The sequence below is a fragment of the Myripristis murdjan genome, chromosome 13 (assembly GCF_902150065.1).
Source record: "Myripristis murdjan chromosome 13, fMyrMur1.1, whole genome shotgun sequence".
Lineage (NCBI taxonomy): Eukaryota > Metazoa > Chordata > Actinopteri > Holocentriformes > Holocentridae > Myripristis > Myripristis murdjan.
This window is the reverse complement of record NC_043992.1, coordinates 8,509,125-8,528,818: the sequence shown is the minus strand read 5'-3', so window position 1 is coordinate 8,528,818 and position 19,694 is coordinate 8,509,125. Positions and strand designations below refer to the sequence as shown.

Sequence of the window (19,694 nt, the reverse complement as noted above, 5' to 3'; positions counted from 1 at the left end):
TTCCCCAAACTGGTCCCACAAAGTTGGAAGCAGAGAATTGTCCAAAATGTCTCGGTGAGCTGAAGCATTAAGATTTCCCTCCACTGGAACTAGAGTTCTCATATTCTGCCCGAACCCGACCCGACCCGGTCGGGCTTCGGGTTCTGTGTTTTTTTTTTTTTTTTTTTTTTTTTTTTTTAATAAAAAAAAAAAATAGAATTATGTGTTGTGTTATTGATTATGACGTTTCATTTTTATGTGACTGGTGGAGAGAGTGAGAGACTGGATTGGATTTGGAGGCTAAACTTTCAGTGACAGACAGACAACCAGCTGTGGGTGCGCAGCGCAAACAAGTGAGAGAGAGTTGCAGCAGTATCCCGCTGTGCTGGCAGACTCGGCAGCAGGGACGGGTTTTGCTATGGGCAGTGCAACTGCCCAGGGCGCAATCTACTTGGGGGCGCACGAGAAAAAAAAAAAAAAATCTCCAGTTTTCTAGACTACCGTATTGACCCGCACATGCCGCGGCACCATCAGTCGGTATCAGGCGGGCCGGCCGCGGCACCGTCCGATACCGCGCCCACCCGTCAGGTCTGCCGGATCTGACAGGTGAGCTGCCTGATGGCCCGCCTCATACCGACTGATGGTGCCCCGGTGCCGCGGCCGACCGGCTCTGCTAAATAATGGGGAATTTGGCGATTTTTTTTTTTTTTTTTTTTTTTCGGGCTTTATCGGGCTGTCGGGCCTAAAGTTCGGCTAATTAGTCGGGTCGGGTCGGGCCTCGGGCTGGCCCAGTCGCGCCCGGGTCGGGTCGGGTCTTAATTTTCAGGCCCGATGAGAACTCTAACTGGAACTGAGGGGCCGAGGCCGAACGTTCTCCTGGTGTTCACCAAACCCAGACTGGTCCATCAGACCTCCAGATAGAGAGGCCTGATTGGTCGCTCCTCAGAACACGTTTCCACCGCTCCAGAGTCCGGTGGCAGCGTGCTTTACACCGCTCCATCTGACGCTCGGCGTTGTGCTCGGTGATGTGAGGCTCGCATGCGGCCGCTTGGCCATGAAGCTCCCGGCGCTCAGTTTTTGTGCTGATGTTGATGCCAGAGGAGGTTTGGAGCTCTGCAGTTACTGAGGCAGCAGAGCATCAGCCACTTTTACGCACTATGAGCCTCGGCGCTCAGCGACCCCACTCTGTAACTCTGAGTTGCTGTGGTTCCTAAACACTTCTACTTTGCAATAATCCCACTTCCAGCTGATGGTGGAATATCTAGGAGGGAAGAAACTTCACCAGCTGACTTGTTGCAAACTTATCACAAAGTGCATCACACCTAGCTAACTTAGCTTGGTGTGATGCCATATCCTTGCCAGTTTATATTTTATTTGGCGATGAAAGTGACAGAGTAATTATTTTTTGGTTGTATTTCTGGGTTATGAAGAAGTGGCTCTGAATTGGAAATGGCTCCATATTTACAAGAACCAGGTTATCATTAAGAAACGCAACTTTCAAATCCTCTCGTAAGAATTTTTGTACTGATTTAATGTTCCTTTAATGTTCCTTTACAGTTCTTTTTAAGCAAGTGATGATGGGCTTACTTTCTTTTTCAACAACTGAATTTCCTTCATTTAGGTAGAGCAAATCCACGCTGTATGTACTACTGTTATTTAGGTTTTGTTAAAAATGACTATGATGTAATACAGCTCTGTATTTTCATGATTCCAAAAATTAGAATTGCGGTTGTATCGGATCACATCTAACTGTCAAGGGGATGTCCATTGGTTAGACTGGTTAAGTAGAACTGAAAAAGGAATCAGTTTTTTTTTTTTTTTTGGTTTTTTTTTTTGGGTTGGCTTTCTAGTACTAGTGCTACTAACAAAAAAATGTGCATATGACAAAATCTGAAATAAATTTCTTAAATCAATGTTCCTTTTCCTTATATCCATCATTGGTTACCTAAGGCAAGTTCAGCTGTGCAGGCACTCGTTTGTTTCTGAAATGAAACTCTTGTCCCACTGCACCCCCGTCCACTGATATATGTTGGCAATAATTACCAGCAGGCCCCAAATGATCTTGGGTCAGTTATGCAATCTCACCAGTCATGTTGAAGGAAAATGGGTGGGGAAACTGACACCTAGCCATCGCTGAAGGGCAGCTATACCCCCGAGAGTTCAGAGACAGGAAGTGCTCGGTTTAATGTGCTCCCGCCGCTGGCTTTGTCCTTTGACCTTTAGTTGTGTCCTCCGTGCTGCTGCTCCACTGTGTCTGTATTCTGCAGCTGGCAGTGCTCTAGGCCTCTTCCTATAAATAAACACATCCATCCATCCAAGCCCCCAACACATACAGCAATTAGCACACTGGAGGTGGCCTTGACGTGGCAGGGAAACGCTGAAGCCCGAGGGCACAGCGAGCTGCCGACACCCTGCTGCCTCCTTACAGCCGAGACTTGAGTGAAGAAAAAGAGCTTTAGAGGCCCCAGTGGACAGAGGTTGGAGGCTTCCTGGAAGAGTCTGCCCCTCCCCAGACAAAGACTCATACACTAACATACTGCTGATTACACTGAGAAACTGGTCTGCCAATATGGTGCCAATATTGTCCTTTAAAAAAAAAAAAAAAATCAAATATCAACTACTGTTGTTCCCCTGCCACTTTTTTTTTTTTTTTTTTGTAAAACCTCCACTTGAACATATCTTTTCAGCTTTTGTATATTTATTATTTAACATATTTATCATTTAAAGGATGTAATGTATCCCAGAGTTTCCCTGCCACCAAATACTGTACCTCAAAGTGCTGATAACCTGACAAGAATTTCATTAAATGCTGTTTCAGATGCCTTTCTTTCAGGTTGAAAAGAGCAAACATAGCTGTGAAGGACAATTGTAAATATAAAAATAATAATAAAATAATAATAAAATTATTAAATAATAAAATAAATAAAAGAATAAATTCAATTGGAAACACTGAATACTCATGCCAAAAACTTAAGATAAATGAATTAATTGAGTATAGGCAGGCACTGTGATTGGCAGGTGTTTCTCTGCTTTCCAGACCCACCCAAAAAACGCTAAACGAATGAATGAATGAATGCAAAATTATTGATATCCATGTTTGTTCCAGTATTGTCCTTCAAGAAACCATTTTGTCAAACTCTACTCTACTGCAAGGTCTCAATTCAGTCTCGTTATCCTGTTAAATTATTCTGGATGTGCCTGAGCCAAAAAAAACTGTCGCAGCATCCATGTTGGAGGAGGAAGGCAAAGATGCTCTTGGTCGGCGTAGATTAACAACATAAAGCGACGCAGCACAACAGAAAGACTGAACTCTGTTACAGAGATTTTGATTTCCTCCGTTCAAAACTGCCCACATGGGTCTTACATTTGAAGTTAGTGGAGAAGACTTGCAGCCCTCTGGTCACATTATGTCCTGCTTCAGTGAGTTTTTTTTTTTTTTTTTTTTTTTATCAGATTTCACTGCTCTCTCCCCCTGCTGCTTGAAAATGCAAAATTTTGGACACCTTTTGGCTGTGGAAATAGGTTTCGGTGAATTCAGTGATATAGGGCCTGTTCTTGAGTAACTTCTCGATTGAGAGATGGATTGTACGAGATTGCATGGCTAGAGGGAGCAATAATCACTTTTTCTGTCATGATATTTAAATGTGTTTTAGATGAGTACACTGCAGCTCATGGTCTCACACATTGCAGCGGCTCTACTTGCAAGATTTTACTGAGGGTTAATCAGTAAAATTGTCATGGAGCTGTTTTAGGTGGTAGCAAACATTAACACTTCAACATTATGACACTGCTCAGTGGTCACAGCTTTGTCGAGGGTAAGATTTCTGCTAAAATTCTGCAACATAATAATAATATGTTAATTAAACATTAATGTAATAATAGCGGAACAGGACCGTAACATACAGTTAGATTTTTATTTATCAGTAATCAGTAATTCTCAGTTTTTTTTATATTCATGTATTTCATTTAGTTTCACAGCATTGTGCAAGATTGTGCCAAAAACCACAAGCAGGAGACCCATTTTTGGGGAAATTAAACAACTCTTTCCTTATAATTTTATTTTTATTTTTATATTTACAATTGTCCTTCACAGCTATGTTTGCTCTTTTCAACCTGAACCATTTTGGCTCTTGAACTGGTTCCCTTCAGGATTCTTGGAGCCAGTGTGCAAACCAGTGACCCGTCCTGCGGTCGAGCTAGTTTGGATTGGAACTGCTGCGTCATTGCCGGTGGCCGTGGGCTGAATTCATTGGTCCCAGTCGGCTGGTTTGCTGGTCTTTGACCCGGCACGCCGTCGAGCAGTTCACAATCCTCATCCATGTTACCTGGCCGGTGTCACTGTTCACTGTAGGCCCTTTGTTAGAGTCTCTGTACCAACAAACCCAGATAGATACTCTACTTTTTGTCGTCCTCCCTTCCATGTTGTCCTGAAATTCAGAAGACTGAAAGCATTAGTTTTGTTTGTTTGGCTGATCACTGCACACGCTGCAGTCCTGTGCAACACTCCGTGTAAAATCCTTAACTTGTGTCTTTTATTGTTTTTATTTATTTTATCATTTTATCAGTGCTAGTATAGCTATTATATATAGGTGCATATGTTTCATGTCCTAGCTGGTTGTCTTGTTCTGATATGTTTTTAAAGCACAAGCCATGTGGCACTCGAAATCTCATTGTATTTATTATATAGAAGAGTAAGACACGCCTACTCTTGTTGTCATCATGGTTCCCACTTCAGTTCTTATTATTTCGGTTTCAGCTGGGAACCAACTTTTCCGGCTTGAACCAATTTGTCAGCACATCTGTAAACGTCAGTCCTCAGTGGACTTCCACCCTGAGATCAGCTTCACTGTTGTTTGACGTCATGGCGTGCCTGTTTGTCTGTGTGCTGGTTTTAAAATCTAAGTTTTAGACATAATGGCAGCTCCAAAGTCAGATTTCTCCGGCCGTCCCCTACCTGGCTGAACTAAGGCCAGTTTTCTACTCAGGCTGGCTGCCGCTTCGTGCCAACCCCAAAATAGAGGCACAGTAATCACAATTACACAGCCAGGCTGGAGGGCTGAAGTGTCATTTAGAAAGATAATCAAAAAGACATCGTGCTCTCCTCTCCCCTGTTCTTTCTGTCCCTCTCTCTCTCTCTCTCTCTCTCTCTCTCTCTCTCTCTCTCTCTATCTATCTCTATGTCTCTCTCTTACCCCCCTCCATTATTTTTTCAGTACCTGGCAGACTTTCAACAAGCGCAGCTCATAAAGAAAACAAATCTACTGGTATGTCGAGAGAAGAGAGTCGGGGAATAGGATTAAACTGCTGGGAGGCTGGACTCTGCTCACCGTCTGATGTCGAGAGTCACTGTTGGAAATGTAGAAAGTGTGTTTTACCTTCACCGAATTGATTAAGGTCAAACGAGTCGTGACAAAAACTTTTCAACAGATTTCAGCAGATCTCTTTCCCCAGTCTGTTTTGGACACCGAGATTGCTTGTCAATTCTTAATTAAAAATTACCGAGAGACCAAAAGACTTAAAAAAATATCTTTGTTTGTGGTGTTTTGAACTCTTAATTTGTAGTACAAATGGGGCTCATCATCATCAAACCGCCACAGTGAGTAACACCTTCTGCCTTTTTTGCGGCGCTGTCATAGTTTTTGTTGGATGCCAGATCTTCTCCAAAACATCACTAGAATGTGTGGTGATGCATTACAAGCAGATAATGGGTCCGTTTGAAGCAAAAACCTAAAATAAAAAGTACTTATAGCACAGTCATTGGAGAAGGTTCCCAGATAGGTCTGCATAGTCTGGGAAAGTAATTTGAATGCATCCATATTTAATGGTTTAATAGTCTAACAGGAAATTACACAAAATGACTGGAATAATATGGGGAACTTTGCCACTTAGATCCATGGGCACACTAAGCCACACATTTTATTTCCTTGTGAATCCATATTTTTCGACTGGGGTGCATATTAATTCTTAGGTGACATAATTTTTGGAATGGTCTTTGCTATTAGTGCAGATAATACTGAAAAATGTCAGAAAGTCAGAAAATCGTGTCAGAAAATCAATCGGTATCACAGTTTTCTTTACAATTTACTACAAAGTTTCAACCCTCGATTTTTGTACTTTTATTGCGGAAGGGTCTGTTTCTAATAATGACCAGGCTCTCACAGTGTACTCAACATGTACTTGTTGTTCCCTATGAGCACCATTTTTATTTATTTATTCATCCTTTATTTATTCAGGAATTTCCCACTCAGATACAGTTTCTCTTCCTCCTGGTCAAGAAGGCAGCAATAAACATTCCCTTTCAGAAAACAAGAACAAGAAAAAAAGTGCAGATTCATCTGTGATATCAGTTCATAACAGGGGCGATCTGAAACAAGAGCAAGTTTCTTTTAAAATGTTCTTTAATATATTTAACAGGCTATAGTTTTGAATTTAAAAGCGGGTAACTCTGCAGCTTACTTAAAGTATTGTGTCTTTTGTTTTCTGGGTTTTTGTTCTGCTGTACTTTAACTTTGATCTCGCCAAGCGACTTAATTCGTGACGCTGCGTCCCTCCTGGGACTTTGTTGGACAAGCAGCGCTCACGACTCTCGCCTTGATGTTTGCAAGACAGGAAGGGGCGGGCAAGATGCCAGCGTGATTGACAGCTCTAGGTGCTCCAGCGCCGCCTGGATCCAACCGACTGACTGGAGTCGGAGAACCAGCATCAGTCACGGCTCCCATATATGCTGCTTTCAGGAGCACACACACACACACACACACACACACACACATACTAACACATACACACACACCTCTCTCCTCTGACTTTGCTGGTGATCCGTGACGGGGGGGAGGGGGTGTCTTTTGACACACAAGACCTCACTTGTCCTCCTGGTTTCTGCATCAGTTTGGAGCATGTCTCTATTTTTGTTCAGTTCTTTACCAGGATATAAATCCATCATTTTTTACACTCAGTATAACTGACAGGCCACAGCCTCGGTCTGTACCAAACCGTTTCACCGCTGCTGCTGCTGCATTTCCAGTGCCTTCCAACTGATGGTTTTGTCAAAAGTTAAAGAGGAGCCAGTGGGGAGAGGAGGCAAATCAGAGACACAGACGTCGGCTGAGTGAAGCAATTTAATTTCTATTGCCTGTGACTCCAGGGTCACAGCCATTTACAGACTGCTAATTCAGTTAAAATGTGCTAATAAAGACATATTAAAGAAAATTAATAGGTTACTGGGAATGGGCGTTAATGGGGTTTGAGACTTCTAAGGACCAATATGTATGTGTACGTACAAGAGTGTATGTTTTCCAAATCTTCACCAAAGTGCCCTCCAATCACGTTCTGTCTCAGCCGGGCTGATTGACATTCAGGCTGGGGGAGCGAGCGGCTGCATTTAACTATCTCAATAAGCAACAGGAATTAGCATTGATTGACTGCTTGATTTAGTTAAGTCACAGCTTGCTGGAAGAGAGTGTGGCCCAGCAGCAACAGACAATCAGCCCCCAAACAGTTTTTCCTCACTTATACCTGCTTTGACATCCTATAACCATTAATTGGATGGATGAGTCAGACAGGTTTTTGCCTAAGGACGTCCGTTTGATCAATAATAAGCCTTGGTTACTCTTTGGGATTGATTCCGTCTTTTTACACAACAAATATCATTCACCCAGCAATTTCCACAATCTGTGTTTGCAGACAGCAGCTCCCCTGTGTGCCATTTGTAAAGCAGAGTGGACTTTAGTTTTAAGGATGTGTGCCTTTGCTGCAGGCACATCTTTTTACGAGCCCAGTAATGACATCAGTACTCTGCTGTGAATGAATCATGTTATGTAGTCATTTACCTGCAGGCCAGTACAAGGCACTCATTCACAATCACTATTAGTTCTTAAGCCAAGCTCTTTGTGTGTGTGTGTGTGTGTGTGTGTGTGTGTGTGTGTGTGTGTGTGTGTGCACGTGCGCGTGTGTGTTTCTGTCTTCTCGGTCCTGGTACATGGAACCATTCTGACTTTCAAAGGGATTGTTCACTCTTTTTGAAAAATCTGCTATTATTTCTCTCTCTCTCTCTCTCTCTCTCTCTCTCTCTCTCTCTCTCTCTCTCTCTCTCTCTCACACACACACACACACAAACACACACACACACACACCCCTCAGCTGTTCTGTAGGACAGTCGTGGTGCTATCCTCCTCTCATTGTTACTGAGTGCTGGATACTGACTGGATGCTCCAAATGCTAACTGTTAGCCTCCTGCCATTCAGATTGACTTCCCCCCAGCTAACACTCTTAAAAATAACCAAATTAATCCACTCAAAGCAGGTTTAGCATCACTTGCATATGCAAAAATGATTTTAAAAAAGAAAAGAAAATTAACACAAAAACAAAAATCTAACAGAAATACATATATATATAGTAAAAATCATTCCTCTAAACCTATTAAAAGATAAATTGAAATCAAGTGAATTTTGTTTAAAGGGTGAAATAAAATGAAACCTTTTGCAGTAAAAGCCTGCATAGGATCATTAGTTACAAAGAGTAAATTACATTTTACTGATAATACTTATACACTTTTACTTAATTAACATTTTGAATGCAGGACTTTTAATGGAGTATTTTTCAAACACTGATCAAAACAACTCACATGTAACACAAATTTCCTAACACCGTCACATCGTTGTTGTCCTGCAAAACGAAAAGGGGGAAATCTGGAGCTTCCGGTTCGGATTGGGTCCTGACCGGCGCGGATTGGGCATCCACACTCGATTCCAGCTGGAGACAAGAAGCCCCAAATTTGGAGCTGTCCTTGGAAAAATAGGAAGTCTGGCCATCCCAAAACAGGAATGACAAAGACATCAAACGTCCACTAACGTCTGTAGTGAGACTGTTACTAGATCTTCATCACTGAAAATCCTTTTCCAGTTTCTCGGTGCTCTCAGTGTGACAAATATTGAGTCAGTGCTGATCTGGTGCCAAGAGCGGTCATCCACGAGCCTCCTCTCTGCGCGCCGGATCTCGGTCGGAGATGGAGGATCTGTGGTGTGGAGTCTGACATCAGGACCGCTAATGTTTTCTTTTTTACATGGTCCGCTGCCAGCTTCAACTTTCTACTCCAGCTGCACTCTCTGCCTCCATGAGCATCCTGCCTGAGGGCCGGGGAAGGAACGCAGTCAATGGAAAGTCCTCACATAGTAACACTGCACTTGGCAAGACAAATCAAGGGTTTGTGTGTGTGTGTGTGTGTGTGTTCAGCACATTTACCTGTATGTAACTGTTGCATATTGTGCGTTCTAAAGCCAGCTGGCCTTTTTTTGTGAGGAATTACTAGAAGAGCGTAAGTGGTGCGTCATTGTGTGCGTTTGTCTCCTCGTATGCATCACTGCGATTTATTTTAAGGTTTGCATATGTAGGCCAGGATGATTTATTGCGTGGCTGCGCGTGTGTGAGTGTGTTTGAGTCCATCCTCACTCATCCAACAGGCTTCTCTCTCCGATTGAGCTTCTCCAGTGTTAGTGGCCTTATGAAATTTTAAGTAACAGTTTTAAAAGCTTATTGCCGGTAACCTGAAAACAATCTTTCTCTGTTTTATTTAAATCTTTCTCTCAGCTCAGCTCTCGTGATTCGATTCATGTTGCCAGTTTATTTGTCCTCTTAATGAGTTTGGTGCCTAGCGCCTGGCTTGCGATTGTGTTTTGTGTGTGTGTGTGTGTGTGTGTGTGTGTGTGTGTGTGTGTGTGTGTGTGCGTGTGTGTGTGTGTCCACAGGGTAGGTTTGAGTCAGTAAAAGCATAAGGGATCTCTCTTTCCCTCTCTCTCTCTACTGGCCTATTAACAAGCTAATATTGGAATCCAGCACAGCTGCCTTTGCTTTAACTTATCATTTTGGCCTCCTAAAAAGCCAGGGTGAATCTACACACACACACACACACACACACACACACACACACACACACATGCATACACAGAGGCCTCCTGGCGAATGGCTGGCTGCCCTGTCCAGGCTGAAAAGCCCTGAGTGAATGTCAACGGCAGCGGCACAGCAGGTCTCTTCATTTTTTCTGTCGTTCTCTCTCTTGCACATTAGCCGGCTTTCCATCCAAGAACTCTTCACTAATTATGATTTATGGAATCACAGAAGCTGCAACATCAAATTGATCACCAAATATCCAACTGCAGTAACACTTTTCTCAGTGTGGCAAAGAAGAAAAGTTTTTGCAACTGCTGGAAGTGACATTTTGTTCACTGGTGAAGAATTCTCCAGTGAAAAGTGGCTGAAATATATTTGCAAAATGAATAATGACTTAGGTTTGATTCAGCCAGCCTCGGTATGGTTCACCAATGCGTTTGGTTTGTTTGTATTTGCGACCATAACCTCCAGAAACATCATGTTCTGGTTGTACCATTAGCTGGTACATTATTACACCATATGTGTTGTTTCTAGACTCTGTAGGGGGGCTTTCACACCCGCCTTGTTTAGTCCAATTGAATCAAACTCTGAATCAGGTGTTGAATCGAACCCTGCTTGGTGCGGTTCATTTGGACAGCGGTGAAACCGGCAATCGACCAAGACCCTGTTGAGGAGGGAACAATTTAATAGCAACTAGGTAACGTTGGTAACTAACAGTTAGCAGTGTAGTAACACAGCTGAGCAAAGGTTGGCATGACGCAACAAGGAAATATATTGGTTTATAGCCCAAATGAGCTCTGCAATAATGAAGCCAAAGCTGCTTTCCATGCCCATGTTTGATACTGTATTGGCCAAATGTGTTTGTACAGTAAAGTGAAAGAGGGCCATATTTACGTGATATCTACGACCCTAAGCCGTGAGCAGGCTGACCGCACCCACGTGGCTTTTGTCAACACGTGGCTTTTTTCATTTGACGTTTTTGCCAAGCCAAATGAACAAGACAACAAGATATTAATTATTCCACAGACCAGAACCACTGCAAACAGACCACAGGTGTGAAAACGCCCTCGGCCTCCTCTGTGGTTGCATGACCTTTAAGCCGAGGTCAGACTACCAGATTGTTCAAATGTCACCCGGGGACAGTTCAGACTAAACAAGCAGTCATCTTGAAGCGTTTCTCTCCAGGCAGTGGGATAAAGATAGACATGACACTTGTCCAGACAACGGATCGCTCACTACCCAGTTCTCTCATTCAAACCCATTTTCACATTTTTCCAGAGGAGCTCACTGCAAACACAGAAGGTACAGTTTACATTTACTATGCTACGGACATTATTCGAAGGATACCGTTCATGAATGGGTGTGCATAAAACTTTCAATTAATTTGTAATTTTATGTGGACTGATTCAGGCATAATTCTATTTTATGCAAGACATACATAAGAAATGTATTTCTCCAAATAAAGCCAAAGCCTACAGAGATTTAGAGCCATCCATTTTTGTGACAGAAAAAAAAGAGTGCAGTACAGTCTTTTGTCCATTGGGGGCAGTGCTGAGCACTTGCTAAACAGAGTAGGCTATATGGCAGTCAATCGGGCTACATGCTGTAAAATGATCACTGGGTATGATTCCAAATATTGATCAGTGACTCGACTATTACTGTCATTGTTCCACGGCCCTAATATTTATAATGAAGGCAGAATTATAATCTGGCATAAAATCCATGGCTGTAAAATTATGGCAATTTCAGAAGATTTCCACCAGCATTGACTGGTGGAATAACCAGAGGAAAACCTTTTTTTTTTTCATCTCATTCATCGAAGCTCAGAGAAATGTGGGCCAGCGTCTGCTCATTTTCACCAGTGCACTGTAAATAAAATTATTTGCATTTAGAGAACTGATTTTCCTATCGACCTCTGTTCACCTGACTCTGTTTAGCCCAGCTTTAGTGCTTTATGGCGCCCCCTGGAGTTAGCCTCACATAGTCTTCCAGGTGGAGCATCACCCCACATAGACTCTGATGAAACTGCATGGCAGCTTATCAAGAGCAGAGCAAATGGAGCTGGGAATCTGACTGATGTAAACTGTCATGCTGAAGGTCATTTTCCACTGGATCCGCTTTTCTTCCTGTTTAAGCTAAACTTACATTGGTTACTAGTATGGCTGTGCTCACATTTAAGTCTTGAGTCTTGTGTGGTAGATCACCAGGCCTCCTATCCCAGCTGCTCAGATCACTCAGCTTCTGGATCTAACTGGATCAAACAGAACTGCAGGTTTTTGACAGGAAATGAGCCACACTTAGTCATTTATCTCTTTGTCTGACTGTCTGTTTTTCTGTGTATCTAAATGTGTTGGTGCAGATCATAAATGTGCAATAATCTGGGGGATTAGATGTTGTGAAGTGTGATTTGGTTGCAGTCTTGGTTTGCAGGTGCTGAGATTCTTGGCGTTCTCTCCGCTCAGTCGTCCTGATTAGTCCATAATGTGGCTGATTTGGTCATTTTGGTGATGGAGTGTGCTGTTCATTCCTCAGCTCTGTAATGAATCCTGGCTTGAGTTTTTACGGTGACACAAAGCGAGAAAGAGTAATTTGTGGTCAGACATGAAAACAGAAGCGGCACGCCGGGTCGGCTTTGGCAGATTGCCTGCACAAGGTGTTGGAAATTTCATTGCACTTTATTAGTTTTTAATCCTGTGAACGTTGGAAGATCCCTGGCAGCCCGGTGCCTGATGCAGACCACCACGTGCACTTACTCTGAAACTAAGTTGACACAAGGTGTGTGTATCGCTGTCACCGGCACGGTGCACTAACACACACACGTGATTTGTAGAGTTGTAATATGACGGTTTTGTCTGGCATATTGGACACTAAGCTTTCAGGAGGTTACGCTCACACATTTTAACTCGAAGGCAATTAGCAGCTTATCAAAAAACAAAAAAGAAGAATTTAAATAAAACTAAAATGACCAGCAAATTAGATACAAGAATATTAATACAACAAAATAAATATTACATAAATACTTACAATTTCCTTCAGCCCAGTGGGCTGATCTGCTGTATTCTGCCTTGTTTCAGTATATTTATACCTATCCCCAGAAAAATTCATGAAAAATGTGAAACTGCAGTGGAATAATCTGATCCCAATGGAAGATTTTTTCAGGGTTTTTTTTCTCTTGAATATGAGACTAAATGACTTGTCACGATGGGGATTTTTTTTCCACAGTGAACAGAGGAGACGCAGCAGTGGGACGGTATGTAGAACTGCCAAAGAAGCCCAGCCTCCCCATCACACACACACACACACACACACACGTTGATCATTTAACCATCTGCCCCCGGAGGTTAGTCCACCACCGAGGGACCACCACTGATCACACACATGCACACACATGCATACACACACACACGCACACACACTTGTCCCTGGCTCTTTTGCCCTCCTTGCCAGCTAGACAGGCAGAGATGGGCAGACTGAAAGGGTTCGACTGATAGACACATGGTGGCAAATTAGTCCTGGTTATCTGCCAGATGCGGGTAAATATCATCAACAGGCAGGTGGACTTGCTTCTTTTAAACTGGTGGGTTCGATAAAATTATCCAAAAAAAACAAAAGTCCATCATACTGTGTAATTTCTGCTTATGATTTGGCATTCAACCCCAGACATCAGGAGCAAGCGACCCCAAACGAGAGAGACAAGTCTTAGCTGCCAATCAGCCTCGCTCGTCTGAAGCCTGTGTGTCAGCTTTCTTTTTCTCCATATACATCTCTCTCTCTCTCTCTCTCTCTTTCACACACACCAACACACACACACACACACCCTGCTCTAAACAAATTCCAGTAAGTTTCCCCTAAAGCCCGGCGTGTTTAACATCGGTTGACATTTATGTTTTCCTGAAGAGTAATGGAGACTATCCCGTTTTCATTTTCAAGAAGCTCCTACTCCAGTTTATTCACAATTATTTCTCAATTACATTTTAAACATAGCCAACTTAACAACATAAAAAAAGGGGGGGGAAGTGTTGTATCAGAGAGGTGAGCACTCACACTTGAGTAATTTCTTGTCAGGCAAAAGCTCCAGGGAGCTGCTGACTATGGAAGCGCTTTTCAGGATTTCCAGAGCAAAAAGCTTTCATTAACTTGACTATATATCTAAAAGTCTACACCAGGGCCTTTATTTACTGTATGAATACACTCAGAGGGACAGTTATAAACCAGCTCATTTATACCCAGTGGTAATACATGGTAGCATTAGAAATGTATCTTGCGGGTGTAAAGACTTCAAGGGGTCTCGAGAGTCCTCGTTGAGTTTTGAAATGGCAACTGTCTTTAACAAGTTTACCAGCTGTTTTTGCATTGATTATTGGATGATACGGATATTTAATTTAATCAGTAGTCTGTAAAACTGCAAGATGTGTGGAGACTGTGGAAAAGAAGAGGAAAAGAGAGCAAAAAGAGTTTGTCATCAATACAAGTTCATTGCTCTGCTGCTCCAGACGGTCAAGAAATACTGGCCTGACAGAAGATCTTTTTTGATAGAAATTATATGTATTACATACTGCATAATACGTGTTGCAATTATACGTATTACAAGAGTTCAGATATGCTTGTAGTGTTTTTGTAGTGTATTCTACTTGGACTTTGAATCACATTATAATTTGAAGTGTCAAATCTTAACACAGTGTTTGGACAGACAGTTTCAACAGGCGAACTTGAGTAACCACTCTAAACATTGCTGATATATAATAAGTTTCAAGTTTATGTTTATTTAACTTTTTACAGTCCCAAAGCGCTTTACAGGCCCACATGTTTACAGCAAACAAAACAGGATGACACCCCCTGACTAAATCCCCATAGCTGGCAAGAAAGAGGTAAAAATGGAATAAATCTTGAGAAGGACCACGCAGAGAGGAGAACTCCTCCTGGCCAGACAGGTGTGCAGTGGCTGCCAACCCAGTGGGCAAATTACCAAACCAGTCCGATCACATTGCTTAAGAATCCTGCCTTATTAGTTTCTGACAATGTGGATTGGTCAGGCCACTGAAGTGTCACTGAGTAGCGCAGTGTTTCAGCTTCCAGTTGAACCAGTTTCAACTGGAAGCATCACTAAAGCACTGCTCTCAACTCCACAGCAGAGTGCTGGCATGCTCAGCCACGCTTCTCTGAAGCCATCAGAGACAACAGCGAGTGAGCGAGGGCGATCTTCAGCAAAGACGGTGTTAACAACTCTCGGTCTCAAGCTGCCAGAACAAAAACCATTCGCTTTTCCACTGTCGTGCCGATCGCCCCGCAGTCTCGTCTCGTCCACGCAGCAGGGGGTTAAAGTCTGCAGACCAACTAACTCCTGCAGAAATACGTACCACAGGATTTTTTCCCCTTTGGACACCACTTTGTCCGTTGTGTGCTTTAACTGCCTTGTACTGACACCTAAGTTTTTTTCCGTTTTTGGCAGACCTGTCCCGTTGTGCGTTGGATTTTGGCAAACACCTTTGATTAGATGTTGGACATTCACCTCTGCCCAGATAGAGAGCAGAGCCCTAATGTCCTCGTTTGACCAGGACTGCCACTTATTCTGCATTTTCCTTTCCTCCGTTATTTCTCTGCTACAAAACGAGCTGCTGTGCTGACATCTGTACTTATCAGCTGTAAAGTCTCCCCACCTACGACCCTTAACTCCACCTCAGACCTCGGTTCCACCGACAGCCCCACTGAGGAGCCGTCAAAGACCGGAAGTGACAATGGAACTGCAACCAGCCTTGGCACGCACCAGCACGGCTGGGTTTTGTGCGACGGTGAACATGACGGCATGTGAAAGACAACTCTGACCGATGAGGATATTGGTCCACTGTGTATTCTGAAGAAGATGCACTGCCATCAAATGCCTGTACCAATGTAGAAGCCTGAAGATACTGCAACCGTGTCAGAGGAACAAGGTCACAGCAGGCTACGCTCCCAGGCTCCCACGTACTGCCTGTTACTACTTTGCCTACATTTTCCTTTATTGATCCAATGACATTCGCTGTAACTTCTTTCAAGGCACTGTCATTTCCATTAATGTGGATCACGTGTTGAAGTTACTTTCATCACTTCAAATGAACCTTGAAATCGATTCATGACCACCTCTTTCAAGTAGACACCCATTAAGACTTGTCATTGGCGCAAGGCATTCTTCTTTACCAGTCTAAAGATTGTTATTGGTTGTGCACACAACCAGTGACATCGGACACTTGGTCTGCAACGGACATGAAAGGCTGAAGTCAATCAGGGCCTAAGGGGGTAAATGCATCAGGGTTCAATTTGAGTGGAGCAAACACAGCAGATGTGACAGCGACCTTAGCAAAGGCTCAGTTGGCTTGACGTTAGAAATATATGAATGATAATCCCAGTTCAGATCTGCCATGTCCATAGTTATCTGTAGTGAAGGCAGGACGGTTAATGGACTGCACGGCCTATGAAATTGTCCAGGACACTGTCTGCAAAGAGCAGGCCATTATTATTAAGGAAGCCATGGTAATCCCTCTTGGTGTTTTCCCTTTGATCCTGTTCCATTTGCACACAAGGGCCTTTTTTTCTCAGCCCCCTCTAACCCCCCCTTTTCCCCCCTCCTAGACAGGCATGTTGGTGACCCCCCCACCACACACTCACACACACACACACACACACACACACACACACACCTCTTCTTCCTTTCATCTCTGAGGCCCCACAGCCAGGTACTGGCAGGCGTAACCATAGAGACACGGCTGTAATTGGCTGGAGTGCCAAGTTTGCCGCCACAGCTGCTGGGAATTGTGGACTATGGACTCTAAGTGATTCAGTGCCGCTAAAAATAAGAAATAAAAATTGGTGTCTGGGAATTGAAGCAAGCAGCACCTTTCGAAGGAAAGGCACTATCAAATGTGGCAGGGAACAGAAAGTTTCCCAGCAGCCTTGTGTACTCTCCCCGTGGTTCTCTGTCAGGGGACGCCCACCTGACGCTGTCTCTTCTGCAGGAATTTGCTGCTCTTAGATGTGACGGTCATATGTGGACAATGTGGAAACATAAGCAGCTCCTATGCCAACTTTTCTTGAAGAGACTTGGGGTTGAAGTGAAAGAGGAGGCAGAAATCAAACACATCTCTCCCCCTTATCAGGCCGGATGCTCTCTCTCTTGGTGAGGGTACTCCAGTGAAGATAGGAGGTGCTGACCCCCACTTTTACTCTGGATTGTTTAATGACTTCACCAGTGGCTACTGCTCCCGTCAGCTCTTATAGTTAACACAGCAGTCCATGTTCAGTGTATACCTCTTGGCTCAGTAGGAGCACAGGTCCTGTAATGGCTGGCAGTTAAATGCACATTGAATTTTCATAGCTAACTGTTGGCCACTGTGTTAGTAAACTGAAGCCTTTAATGAGCTGCCGGAAGGCTTAATTTCCTTTTAAAAAGCCCAAGTGACAAAAAAAGAGAATGAGGAGCATCTGGAGGAGGCTAGACCTTTACCTCCATACAGTATGCATGCTGAATGAGTGTTTATGTGTGTGTGTGTGTGTGTGTGTGTGTGTGTGTGCATGCCTCAGAGATCAGGCTATGCAGCTGCCAACACGAACACATGTGCAGTACAGGGCGTTTTAAAATACAACTAAGTACAATTGGACTTTTCACATAATATTTATTTAACATACACTATATTACCAAAAGTATTCGCTCACCTGCCTTTACTCATACTATGAACTGAAGTGCCATCCCATTCCTAACCCATAGAGTTCAATATGATGTCGGTCCACCTTTTGCAGCTATTACAGCTTCAACTCTTCTGGGAAGACTGTCCACAAGGTTGAGGAGAGTGTTTATAGGAATTTTTGACCATTCTTCCAAAAGCGCATTGGTGAGGTCACACACTGATGTTGGTCGAGAAGGCCTGGCTCTCAGTCTCCGCTCTAATTCATCCCAAAGGTGTTCTATCGGGTTCAGGTCAGGACTCTGTGCAGGCCAGTCAAGTTCATCCACACCAGACTCTGTCATCCATGTCTTTATGGACCTTGCTTTGTGCACTGGTGCACAGTCATGTTGGAAGAGGAAGGGGCCCGCTCCAAACTGTTCCCACAAGGTTGGGAGCATGGTATTGTCCAAAATGTTTTGGTATCCTGAAGCATTCAAAGTTCCTTTCACTGGAACTAAGGGGCCAAGCCCAGCTCCTGAAAAACAACCCCACACCATAATTCCTCCTCCACCAAATTTCACAGTCGGCACAATGCAGTCTGAAATGTACCGTTCTCCTGGCAACCTCCAAACCCAGACTCGTCCATCAGATTGCCAGATGGAAAAGCGTGATTCATCACTCCAGAGAACGCGTCTCCATTGCTCTAGAGGCCAGTGGCGGCGTGCTTTACACCATTGCATCCGACGCTTTGCATTGCACTTGGTGATGTGTGGCTTGGCTGCAGCTGCTCGGCCATGGAAACCCATTCCATGAAGCTCTCTGCGTACTGTACTTGGGCTAATCTGAAGGTCACATGAAGTTTGTAGCTCTGTAGCAATTGACTGTGCAGAAAGTCGGCGACCTCTTTGCACTATGCGCTTCAGCATCCGCTGACCCCTCTCCGTCACTTTACGTGGCCTACCACTTCGTGGCTGAGTTGCTGTTGTTCCCAAACGCTTCCATTTTGTTATAATAGAGCTGACAGTTGACTGTGGAATATTTAGGAGCGAGGAAATTTCACGACTGGATTTGTTGCACAGGTGGCATCCTATGACAGTTCCACGCTGGAATTCACTGAGCTCCTGAGAGCGGCCCATTCTTTCACAAATGTCTTGTTTCACAGTCTGCATGCCTGAGTGCTTGATTTTATACACCTGTGGCCAGGCCAAGTGATTAGGACACCTGATTCTGATCATTTGAATGGGTGAACGAATACTTTTGGTAATATAGTGTATTTGTTCATTTTCATGCATCAGAGGCTCCTAGGCGGTCCTCAGCAAAATGAGGAATAGTTATGACATATAAAATGTGTGAGGTATTATTTCAACATTATATTTTTGAATCTATTTTTCAGTGCTAAGCATGGCGTAGAAACAGTTAAATACTCAGCACAAGCCAAAATATCTTTTTGTATCCGAGTCCCTGGGCAAAATCATTTCAAATGGGGATCTGTGGCTTAATGAAAGTCAACTAGGTGGTCAAGAAAATGAAAAAGGCTGACAACCCCTGGCTTAATCTTGGCAGTGTGCTCCACATAAAGAACGGGGCAGTGATTTTAAACCATAACTGTGTAAAATCCAGCTTTCTTGCTTTGGTTGGTTCATCGTCCTGAATAGGTTGTGACTGCCGGACAGTTGATTTGTCTGCAATCAGAAAGCACAAGCAAGACACCCCCCACCGTCTTGTCTCAGTTCTTGAAGTGGGCCCAAATCCATTTATTTATATGAAACATTCATAGCCTGATTTGTATTCTGACTCCATTTACTTGTTTCACTTGCTTTTTGTTCACCGTGATAGATTACCTTTACCAAATTAGAAGTTTCAGGAGTTGTTTTCTGCACTATTTGGGAATGAAGAGGTGCAGCAAAACATTTAAAAAATGTAACCTTTAATTGTGGTGCTTACATGAGAAAACAGAATTAATATAGTTACTGACATTGGTGGATTTACTGCCATATTTACCACTTGTGTCTACACACCTGGACAATGTGTGACTCTAAGGCCACATCTGCACTGGTTACTCAAAAACTTTGCTATGTTCAGGCCTCAGGTCCGCACGGCTATGATGTATTGGAGTCCCTAAAATGGAGATTTTTGGATAGCCTAGCCTCTAGCTTAGCACCTGCTCTGCATCACCTGTATCAACGACACATCCTA

The 19,694-nt window shown here is 43.5% G+C and overlaps 1 protein-coding gene across 8 annotated transcripts in view; it reads left to right on the top strand.

Moving 5' to 3' along the window:
• Positions 1–19,694, top strand: part of LOC115369625 (RNA-binding protein Musashi homolog 2) — a 367,622-nt gene that overhangs the window by 127,199 nt on the left and 220,729 nt on the right. The gene's annotated exons all lie outside the window — the stretch shown is intronic.